At 37.5% G+C, this 9888-nt stretch overlaps 1 pseudogene; it reads right to left on the bottom strand.

Moving 5' to 3' along the window:
* Window positions 1-528, bottom strand: part of LOC138058171 (uncharacterized) — a 3455-nt pseudogene extending 2927 nt beyond the window's left edge.
* Between the last annotated feature and the right edge of the window lie 9360 nt (window positions 529-9888).

Genomic DNA, 9888 nt, shown 5'->3' on the forward strand with positions numbered 1-9888 from the left:
ATATATGACCTAATTAACACTCTTGTCACTGCAGTGCATTCAACTGAAAAATAGTAGCCTTTTTAGTGGCTTACCTTTCTCCTGAGTTCCTTTATTTCACCCAGCAGCTGAACATTATTTTCCTTTAGAATTTTTGTGGTCTCCTTCGCACTTGAAATCTCCTGCTCAATTTTTTCAAGACTTTTGCTCGCTTCCACAGCTTCGATGCGCTTATACTTCGCTTTACGAGCCCACTCTCCTAGTGGAAACCTCTCTCGACTTCTCGTGCGCTTCGACATCTTCTTGGTCTAAAATCGTGAAAATATCTTCAATCCTCGGGAAATTTTCCCTCCACGTTCTTTTGTCCATAAACAGCAATCCTATCGTTTCAGATTTTCATCATGTGCGACAATTAAGGCAAAAGCAGGCCTCAAACTCCGCCAAAATAATCAGCAAAATGTCCCGAATACTTTCACGACTTTCCTTTCTCCAAAAACCTTCAAATCTACTCTCAAAAGTCAACAAATTTGGTATCAATTTGAAGCTCCGTTCCTCGGCTATTATTTCAAGCATACCAAGCCCTTTCTCTTTCATCAGATTAGCACCCAGGCTTCCAAAAAGAAGTGCCTTGGTGCTAGTCAATTTTTACCCACACGGCCATGGGGCCTTAATACTGTTGAGACCAAAAATACAAGGGTGGTTTCAAAACCGACCAAAAATCCCCAATGTGTATCTGCTTTTTGAGCAACAATTTAAACGATTTCGCATATAGGCCCTACTTTATACCTAAAGCATATCCAGTGGAATTATGAAATGTACAAAATGAAATGAATTAAGCTTACTCTTTTTCTTTCCTCTGTTGCTAACCCTAACCCTAAACCGCAACATAATGGACGTAATTGTGAGATGTTATGACAGGATAATGAGACAAAAATGTAATTTGATCATGTTCATAAAAAAGACACTTGCCATTATTCAGCTTTCGCCTTCTGCCATCTGCAAAATAACGGAGATAATGATGCAAAATTTAGATTACGGGCCCTGTCAGAAAATACCGGGTTATTTCTGTCATCGCTAGAGCGATAGCATTTCTAGAGACTTAATTGTCCAATCCACTTTCACTTGAGCAAACAAGTTTGACAGGAGGATTATTCAGACCTCTTTCACAATGGCTGCCAAATAAAATATTCCATTGTTTTAATGCTAATAAGCCTTTCTAGCCTTGTTACGACCAGCAAATGTAAGAAGAATATTTCTTTCAAAACAAAGGCAGTAAGTCTAATTAACATAAATACAAAAGAATGTAAAAGTAGTGGCAATTTATGACCTTAAGGTAAACGGTAAAGTCTGCTATGAGCCTAGAAGGCCCATCAGGCCGGCGTTTATCTGCGGTTACTGTAGTATGAAGTGACTAAGAGTACTTCTACTCCCCCCTGGATGGGATGCTAGTCCATCGCAGGGTTACCCCTAGCACTAAATATGCGGGTACCCATTTATACACGTGGGTGGAGAGAGCCACCATGAGAGTCAAGTGTCTTCCCAAGGAAAACACAGCACAATGTCCTCAGCTACGACCCAAACCCGAACCACTCGAAGCGGAGTCTATCACACTAACTATGAGGGCACCGCGCCACCCATATAATGATCTTAACTTCTTTTAAAGACTAGTTAAACTATACCTTACCAAATCCAAAGTCAAACTAAAGAAAAATTTAACTAAACACCATAAGGTTAAAGTCAAGGCAGCACATCTAAAGCTCACTTATCCAGTGGACTATATCCTGAAACGACTACGTACAAAAATAAGTGATCAGGTTTTATTTGTAACTGGGCCAGAATAGACCACTAAGCTAGAAAATGAATCATCCATAAAATGAGCAGTTTTAGTTTTTTTTAACGGTCATATAAATTGCACTTGCCATTTCTCCAGTTTCTCCTTCTGTTCTCTGCAATATAATGGAGAAAATAATGCGATGTTACATATAGATCACGGGGTCTCTCAGAAAATCATATAGTACCAGCGTTTCTAAAGACGTAATTGTTAATCAAATTATGTTTGAGCAAACAAGTTTGAAGGGAGGATAATCTAGCAAATGAACAATTTTATCTGCTCTGAAAGACCAGTTAAACAATACCTTACCAAAACCAAAATCAAACGAAAAGGAAATTTGAACAAAAATAATAAGTATTGAGTCACGGCTGCATAACTAAAGCTTACTTACCGGGCGAACCATCTCCAGAAACGACTATGTACAAAAGTGAAAGAAAAATATCCCTTGTTAAAGAGAGGCAGATTCTATGCAGTGTAAGATTTTACAACAACACCATGGAATTAAATCCAGAGCAAAACAAAGGACATAAACGCTCTAAGAATGTTTTTCTTACCCGTTTCGTTGTCCTCCCCATCAGACTTAATAGATCGTTTTTCGTGCGAAAAAAATATTTTGTCAACATTAGTTGTTCATGATTAGTGTTTGAAACGTTAAACCAAAAGAAAGACTGCAGACTGGCTACAAATAGCGCTGATAAACAGTATTTAAGTCTGAGAACCCATTGTAATACGGTTAGCTTTCAATAAATACAGTTTATCAGCGCTATTTCGCTTGTTCATCACGACTACAAAATACAGCAAAAAGCAAAAATGTGGTTTACGAGTTCCTTACCACTTGTCTCCCTGACATGGCTGTTTTTCTAAATTACAAAAGTACAACACTGGCTTTGAAAATAATTGAAAATGTTAAAGTTAAGAAAAAATAAAAGTAATGCATTTTTTTTTCAGTTTTGGTTTGGGTATGAAAGAAGATGAACAATAGTAAAAACGTTTTGTAACAAGAAACGATAATGATGAAACTCTTTGCGTATGTTGTTACCGATAGGATATTTCTGAACAGAGAAAACAGCACTCACCTTTCTTTAGCTGAGTTTGGGCTCAAACTGAAAGCTGAAACAGACCCAAGTGCAACTCTCGGGGCGCAATACTCTTTGCAGCACGCGTTTTCCCGCCATTTCTACATACTGCAAGGCGCCAAATTTCCTGTAGCATCTCCTATGGGCTATGGCTGCATTTCTGCTCCAATCTAGCCCCCTTGAATACCCGGGGTCTTTTTGAGAGTTATTTCCTCTGGAGACGAAGTTGTCTGCGCAGATCACTCAATAGGGCCGTTTGAACGAGAAAAATACTCTGAAACTTCCATGTACATAAGCGATGGATTACGTGAGACGATAACCGCTGGTATCACTGGACGAAAAAACGGATTTTCACATATAGCAAATGTGGAGCAAATGCATGCCAAATGCTACGTTTGTGCACGTTTGCTTAGATTTGCTGAAAAGCAAAGATCACATCGCAGTTTTTCCACCCAAGGCAACGCTCGTAAATGCCACATTTGTATTTAATTTGCTGTTGTGAGTAAAAGTACGGATAACATGGTATTTTTGTGACATTTGGAGGGGTAGTAAACATGATGTTAATACTAAAATTTTGCAAGTACTTTTCTTGAAGTTGTAAATTTGATCAAACTTTCATCATTGCACCTTTTTACAAGGTGAGTTAAGGCGAGCAAATATTAGTTTTTGTACCTGTTTGCTCGGAGCAGCAAATGTGTTCAAACGTGTAGTTTTGCAGGGTTTTGCTCAGGAAAGCAAATATGTTCAAGGATGTATTTTCGTAGAGATTTTCTCGGGATATTAAATGTAACCAAAATACGATTTTTTTTTTCACATAACTGCTCTGCATACTAAATGCAGTCAAAGAACCAGGTTTTCATGCTTGTTTATGATAGGAAATTTGACTATTTGCTCGGATAGCCCTGTGATCAAAAAATAAAATTATACTATTTTCTCAGACTTAAAGGATTGTGAAACCTTTCCTGATTTTAGTCAAAAATTATTGAGAAACGATTCCTATATTAGCAAAGGTAATCACTGTATGTTGCCCTGAACATTTGACTCTGCCATAATTACCAGATGCCTGAAAAATTTCACTTGACCCCAGTTCATGTCAAAAGATAAATTTCATACAGCGTATCCAGAATAAGAATGACACTACTCTACCCAAGTATTGACATAAAGACATTAATTTACAATTGCATCACAATTCACAATCAGTGGACTGTCTGTTTCTTGCACCTCAAGAAATTCCCTTCAGCACTGCAGCTTGTGGTTGAGGTAGGCCCTGGAAAATATTCACCCCAGTCAATCAGTCAATCAATCAATCAAGCAATGCATAAGCTACACGTACATTTCAATGAATGATGTAACACACCACTCTGCCATTCATAAGCAATCCTCCGGTGAAAGTGAAACTGAATAATGAAGCTAAAGGAATTGGAAACTTATCTGGAAGCCTGTGACAGCCTCCCACAAGTGTCCACCTTTCCAAATTTAACATTTTGTGCATGCAATAAATCAATAATAGTTACTGAGCTTGAGTTTCTTAAATTAGCAAATATAATCAAAGAATCTGTTTGGCATTTTCCTTGAGATGGAAGATGACATACCCTTGAAACTCAGTTGATTGAATACTGCGACAACCATTTCAATAATAAAATAGAGACAGTTTAATTATCTAAACATATGCAATAAAATGTCATATTCTTCAATTTTACTATTAATAATACAAGTGCACATTGAGATGGCAATTAAATTGCTCTGAAACTTGGATGGACATACAGTGTTTGCAGCATATTCATGAGGCTGTTTTATTGCTCTTTAGACAGTGCCTCCATGCAGTGGAACTCAAAGGTGAATTATCCCTTACAAACTAATGCCGAAACTAATCAATTCTCATAATGCACCCGAAATTCAAATGTTACATGCAAAGGAATGTACGTAAGGTAAATAAGATGATAGAATTACTCAACTTTTTTCTTCAAATTCGTGGCCGAAACAGACACTGCACCCTGATGCAGAAATTAGTAACAACCTAATGCAATACAACTAGCAACAAATTATTACTCATCTTAATAAATAATTAACTTGTGTGACAGTTAGTTCCTAATTATGATAGATATACATGTATTTAAATCCTAAATTAATTTTAATTAGATACATTGTTTAGTTTGGAGCAACGATAATAAACAAATATTGCATGAGGTTGAGCATGATATCATGAATTATCAAAACCGAGGTCTGTGTTATCTGCCAAAGCCGAAGGGTGAGGCAGATAACACAGACACGAGGTTTTGACAATTCATGATATTATGCGAAAACCGAAATCAATAATTGTTTTATTATACATTTTTCACATAATTTATCCTCAGAAATAGAAGCGAAGCGTTCAGCCATTTTGTTTCTGAGGAGAACACTCCAAGGGGCTTAGTAACCAGGCAGAACACTACAAATTAAAATAATATAACAAATTAACTGCATGTTTACACCTACTTTACAAGTTACACCGAACTGTATAAGGCGTGCACCAGGCAGTTCAGATGGAAAACACTAAAACTAGTATACTATCATCATCATCACTATGACAAATTAACTGCATCTTTACACCTACTTTAAAAGTTACATCGAACTGTATAAGGCGTGCCACCCGCCAGTTCAGATGGAAAATACTGCAAATTAGTATACAAGTACTGACAAATTAACTACATGGTTAGACCTACTTTACAAATTACATCGAACTGTATGAGGCGTGCCACCCGCCAGCTCAGATGAAAAATATTGCAAATTAGTATACAAGTACTAAGACAAATTAACTGCATGGTTAGACCTACTTTACAAGTTACATCGAACTGTATGAGGCGTGCCACCCGCCAGTTCAGATGGAAAATACTGCAAATTAGTATACAAGTACTATGACAAACTAACTGCATGGTTAGACCTACTTAACAAATTACATCGAACTGTATGAGGTGTGCCACCCGCCAGTTCAGATGGAAAATACTACAAATTATAGTATACTATGACAAATTAACTGCATGGTTAGACCTACTTTAAAAGTTACATCGATCTGTATGAGGTGTGCCACCCGCCAGTTCAGATGGAAATTATACTACAAATGTTTATTAGTATACTTTGATAAATTAACTGCATGGTTAGACCTACTTTACAGATTACATCGAACTGTATGAGGCGTGCCACCCGCCAGTTCAGATGGAAAATACTACAAATTAGTATACTATGACAAGTTTACTGCATGGTTAGACCCACTTTACAAGTTACATCGAGCTGTATGAGGCGTGCCACCCGCCAGTTCAGATGGAAAATACTACAAATGTTTATTAGTATACTATGACAAATTACCTGCATGGTTAGACCTACTTTAAAAATTACATCAAACTGTATGAGGCGTGCCACCCGCCAGTTCAGATGGAAAATACTACAAATTAGCATACTATGACAAATTAACTGCATGGTTAGACCTACTTTACAAGTTACATCGAACCATACGAGGCGTGCCACCCGCCCGTTCAGATGGAAAATACTACACATTTGTATACTATAACAAATTAACTGCATGTAATTGAGTGGTACTTACATTACACCCATCTTTCAATCATTGATGCCACGTGCAGATACGTGTATTAGAAAGATATCATTTAAACTTATGTTACTGCTTATGTTTGATATATTTAGTATTGAAAGATCACTGACAATTTTCTTAGACTTAAAGGATTGTGAAACCTTTCCTGGTTTTAGTCAAAAATTATTGAGAAACGATTCCTATATTAGCACAGGTAATCACTGATTGTTGCCCTGAACATTTGACTCTGCCATAATTACCAGATGCCTGAAAAATTTCACTTGACCCAGTTCATGTCAAAAGATTAATTTCATAAGGTGTATCCAGAATGACACTGAAACCTCTTAACCCTCCCAAGTATTAACATAAAGACATTAATTTACAATTATAATATTATTGCATCACAAGTCACAATCAGTAGACCATCTGTTTCTTGCACCTCAAGAAATTCCCTTCAGCACCGCAGCTTGTGGTTGAGGTAGGCCCTGGAAAATATTCACACCAGTCAATCAATCAATCAAGCAATGCATAAGCTACACGTACATTTCAATGAATGATGTAACACACCACTCTGCCATTCATAAGCAATCCTCCGGTGAAAGTGAAACTGAATAATGAAGCTAAAGGAATTGGAAACTTATCTGGAAGCCTGTGACAGCCTCCCACAAGTGTCCACCTTTCCAAATTGACCATTTTGTGCATGCAATAAAATCAAGAATAGTTACTGAGCTTGAGTTTCTCATGATTTTAAAATGAAATTAGTGTTTGATGGCTACAACTCAAAACAACTTTTGTATTTCATCTATAAATTGCTCTTTTTTTTCCTTGGGTTCCTAGCCACAAAGCACTAAAAGCATGATGTTGCGAGTATTACCATATCCAATTATTAAAACAGTGGAGCAATCATGCAGAAAACTGCCCCAAGTTTTAACAAATTAAAACAAAAGTTGTAATAACAATTCTTCAGGATACATGTAGACTAAGTACTTATCAAATAAAATTTGAGGTTTTATGGGGAGAAAGTGAAAATATCAACTCTATCACAAATGGTTGGTACAGTATATTTAGATAGCCAGCTCTCAACATGTACATATATAGTAGCTTTATAATCTTCCATGAGAAATGGTAGTATTGCATTGAGTACTCTACCATAGAATACCCCACAAGACAACTGGATTTTTTTGTTAAGGCTCGCATACACCTGTACATGTACACATACATGCAAACAAAATACAAGTGACAAATAACATGTGAGAGGCTTTGTATACCAATTGTCATAGGAAATAGTTACATGTATCCTTGCCAAGCAATATGGGGTGCAGTAGCAAGGTTTGGTGGAATAAGGCTGCGTATCCAGTTATTATTTCATTGTCTTCCCTGTATTCTGACTCGTTACAATTGTTTTTTTTTTATGGCTTGGTATAAAAGGGTTTAGGTACTAAACATGTGACATTGTTTGGTCATGAGACACCACTGAAGGTATACCATGTCATATGAAATAGTTACAGTATATCCTTGCACAAGCAATGTGGTGTGCAAGGTTTGGTGAATAGCTTGGTATAAAAGGCTTCAGATACTAAACGTGTTACATTGTTTGGACATGAGACACCAGTGAAGGCATACGGTAACTATGTCATAGGAAATTTGCATTCCACCAAACCTTGCCACTTCACACCACATCGCTTGTGAAAAGATATATGTAACTATAGCATACCCGGCCTCTAATGTGTTCTAGTAGCAGTACTGTTTGAAGAACGAGGCATATAAAAATAAGTGGCAAATAAGGGGCCGAGTACAATAGACTTCATTTGTCACAGGGATGCAGAGATCCATATCATTCATACCCCTTTCCTTATTATTGGTATTATTTTAAATGGGAGTACGTCTGCAAAAGTTAAGACTGTCCTTGCAGAAGGATGGATGTATGATGCGAATCTCAATTCAATGAATCAGCAATCAAACGTGTTATGAAAAAGAAAGGATATTCTATACAAAATTTGTGTCATATACTTTCAGGTTATTATCAGTGAGGTGACCTACCGAAACTCCTTCGGCAATCTTTTGCTATTCGGCGCTTTAAGTCTTGAGTCTTCCCGCCCTTTTGCTTAAATCCACATGTAACTGTTCGGCCATCCTTCGATCCAAACGTTCGTTGAACTCCGTTTACTTTTATAGGACGAAGGCCTCTATTTCTGCCATAAATTCTTCATCGATTAATTAATGCTGCTGGCGTTGGTCGTATCTCTTTCTCGAACACCGTCTCTGAACTCCCTGATCAGAATCCAGTAGGTACAGCTGTAGTCTAGATTAAACGTGTCAAGCAGCTAGCAAAGTCTATTCTTACTAGGTTTCTCTGGTCGCCTTAGAATTAGTGGGAATCGTGGACTTGAAATAGGCATAGAACATTCCAAAGACCGACCATTCAGCATTCATGACACACTGGACGAAAAAATGGATTTACTCGGGTTTGCGAATTGAGCAAATATGTGGCAAATTTAGGGCTCTAAATTTGCTTTAACTTTGGTTTGACTGGTAAAGTCTGCGCAAACTTGAATGTTTGTTTTGTAGGAATTTGTGCGCAAATGTTAAGGAAATGTAATTATTTGCTTGGCATTTGCGTGTTATGCAAATCTTTAATGTTTCCACAGATTTGCTCAAATTTTCTTTATCGCGAAGATAGCAGTTTGACCACAGCCGTAAATGCAATTAAGCAAACATGTCGCAAAAAAAAATTGCAGCAGTGTTTGAACTGATTTTCAAAGGATGCAAATACGTACACTTGCATTTTATTTACTCTCTTTTGCAATGGGAGCAAAAAGGAATGAATTGCTGGAATATGACTTTGTTGTAAGTTTGCAAATTTCCTTGCTATAAATATTCATATTTACCTGGGAGCAAATATGGTGATTTACATCATCTTCGTTTTGTTGTCATAGGCAATGTGCATATAATATTTGTTACATATTTTACTGCTGTGGGAAACTTTCAATTTTTACATAACCGTTATATTATTGAACGAAAACTGCACTGGTATTCGGAAGCTCTTGAGTTTCATCAGCGGCAACATCCTACAACGAAACCAACCAATGGTAAACAAAATGCTTGGGCCCTCCTCGTTCCCAGGATCTTTTCGTAGGGGCAATTGTCCACCATTTTGAATCACCCCGCCGCAAAGACCCTGGAAACGAGGTTTTGTGACGATGAAAATTTGGTTATCGACGGTTTGAAATTCGCGCGGGCGATGTGCTCTTTCCTCTTTCTTTTCGTTTTCGGACGACCAAGGTTTTATACGGCGATTCCTTGACATTTGTGCGGGTGAAATGGCAGTAAGAGTCGACGACATCCGAAAGAAAGGACAACGAGCATTCAGGCCATAACGTCGGGAACCAGTCCTAGTTCGCCACAAACACACACGCCGCACCCCGGTGTTATGAATGTTG

The sequence above is a fragment of the Montipora capricornis genome, chromosome 7, assembly GCF_036669925.1.
Source record: "Montipora capricornis isolate CH-2021 chromosome 7, ASM3666992v2, whole genome shotgun sequence".
NCBI lineage: Eukaryota > Metazoa > Cnidaria > Anthozoa > Scleractinia > Acroporidae > Montipora > Montipora capricornis.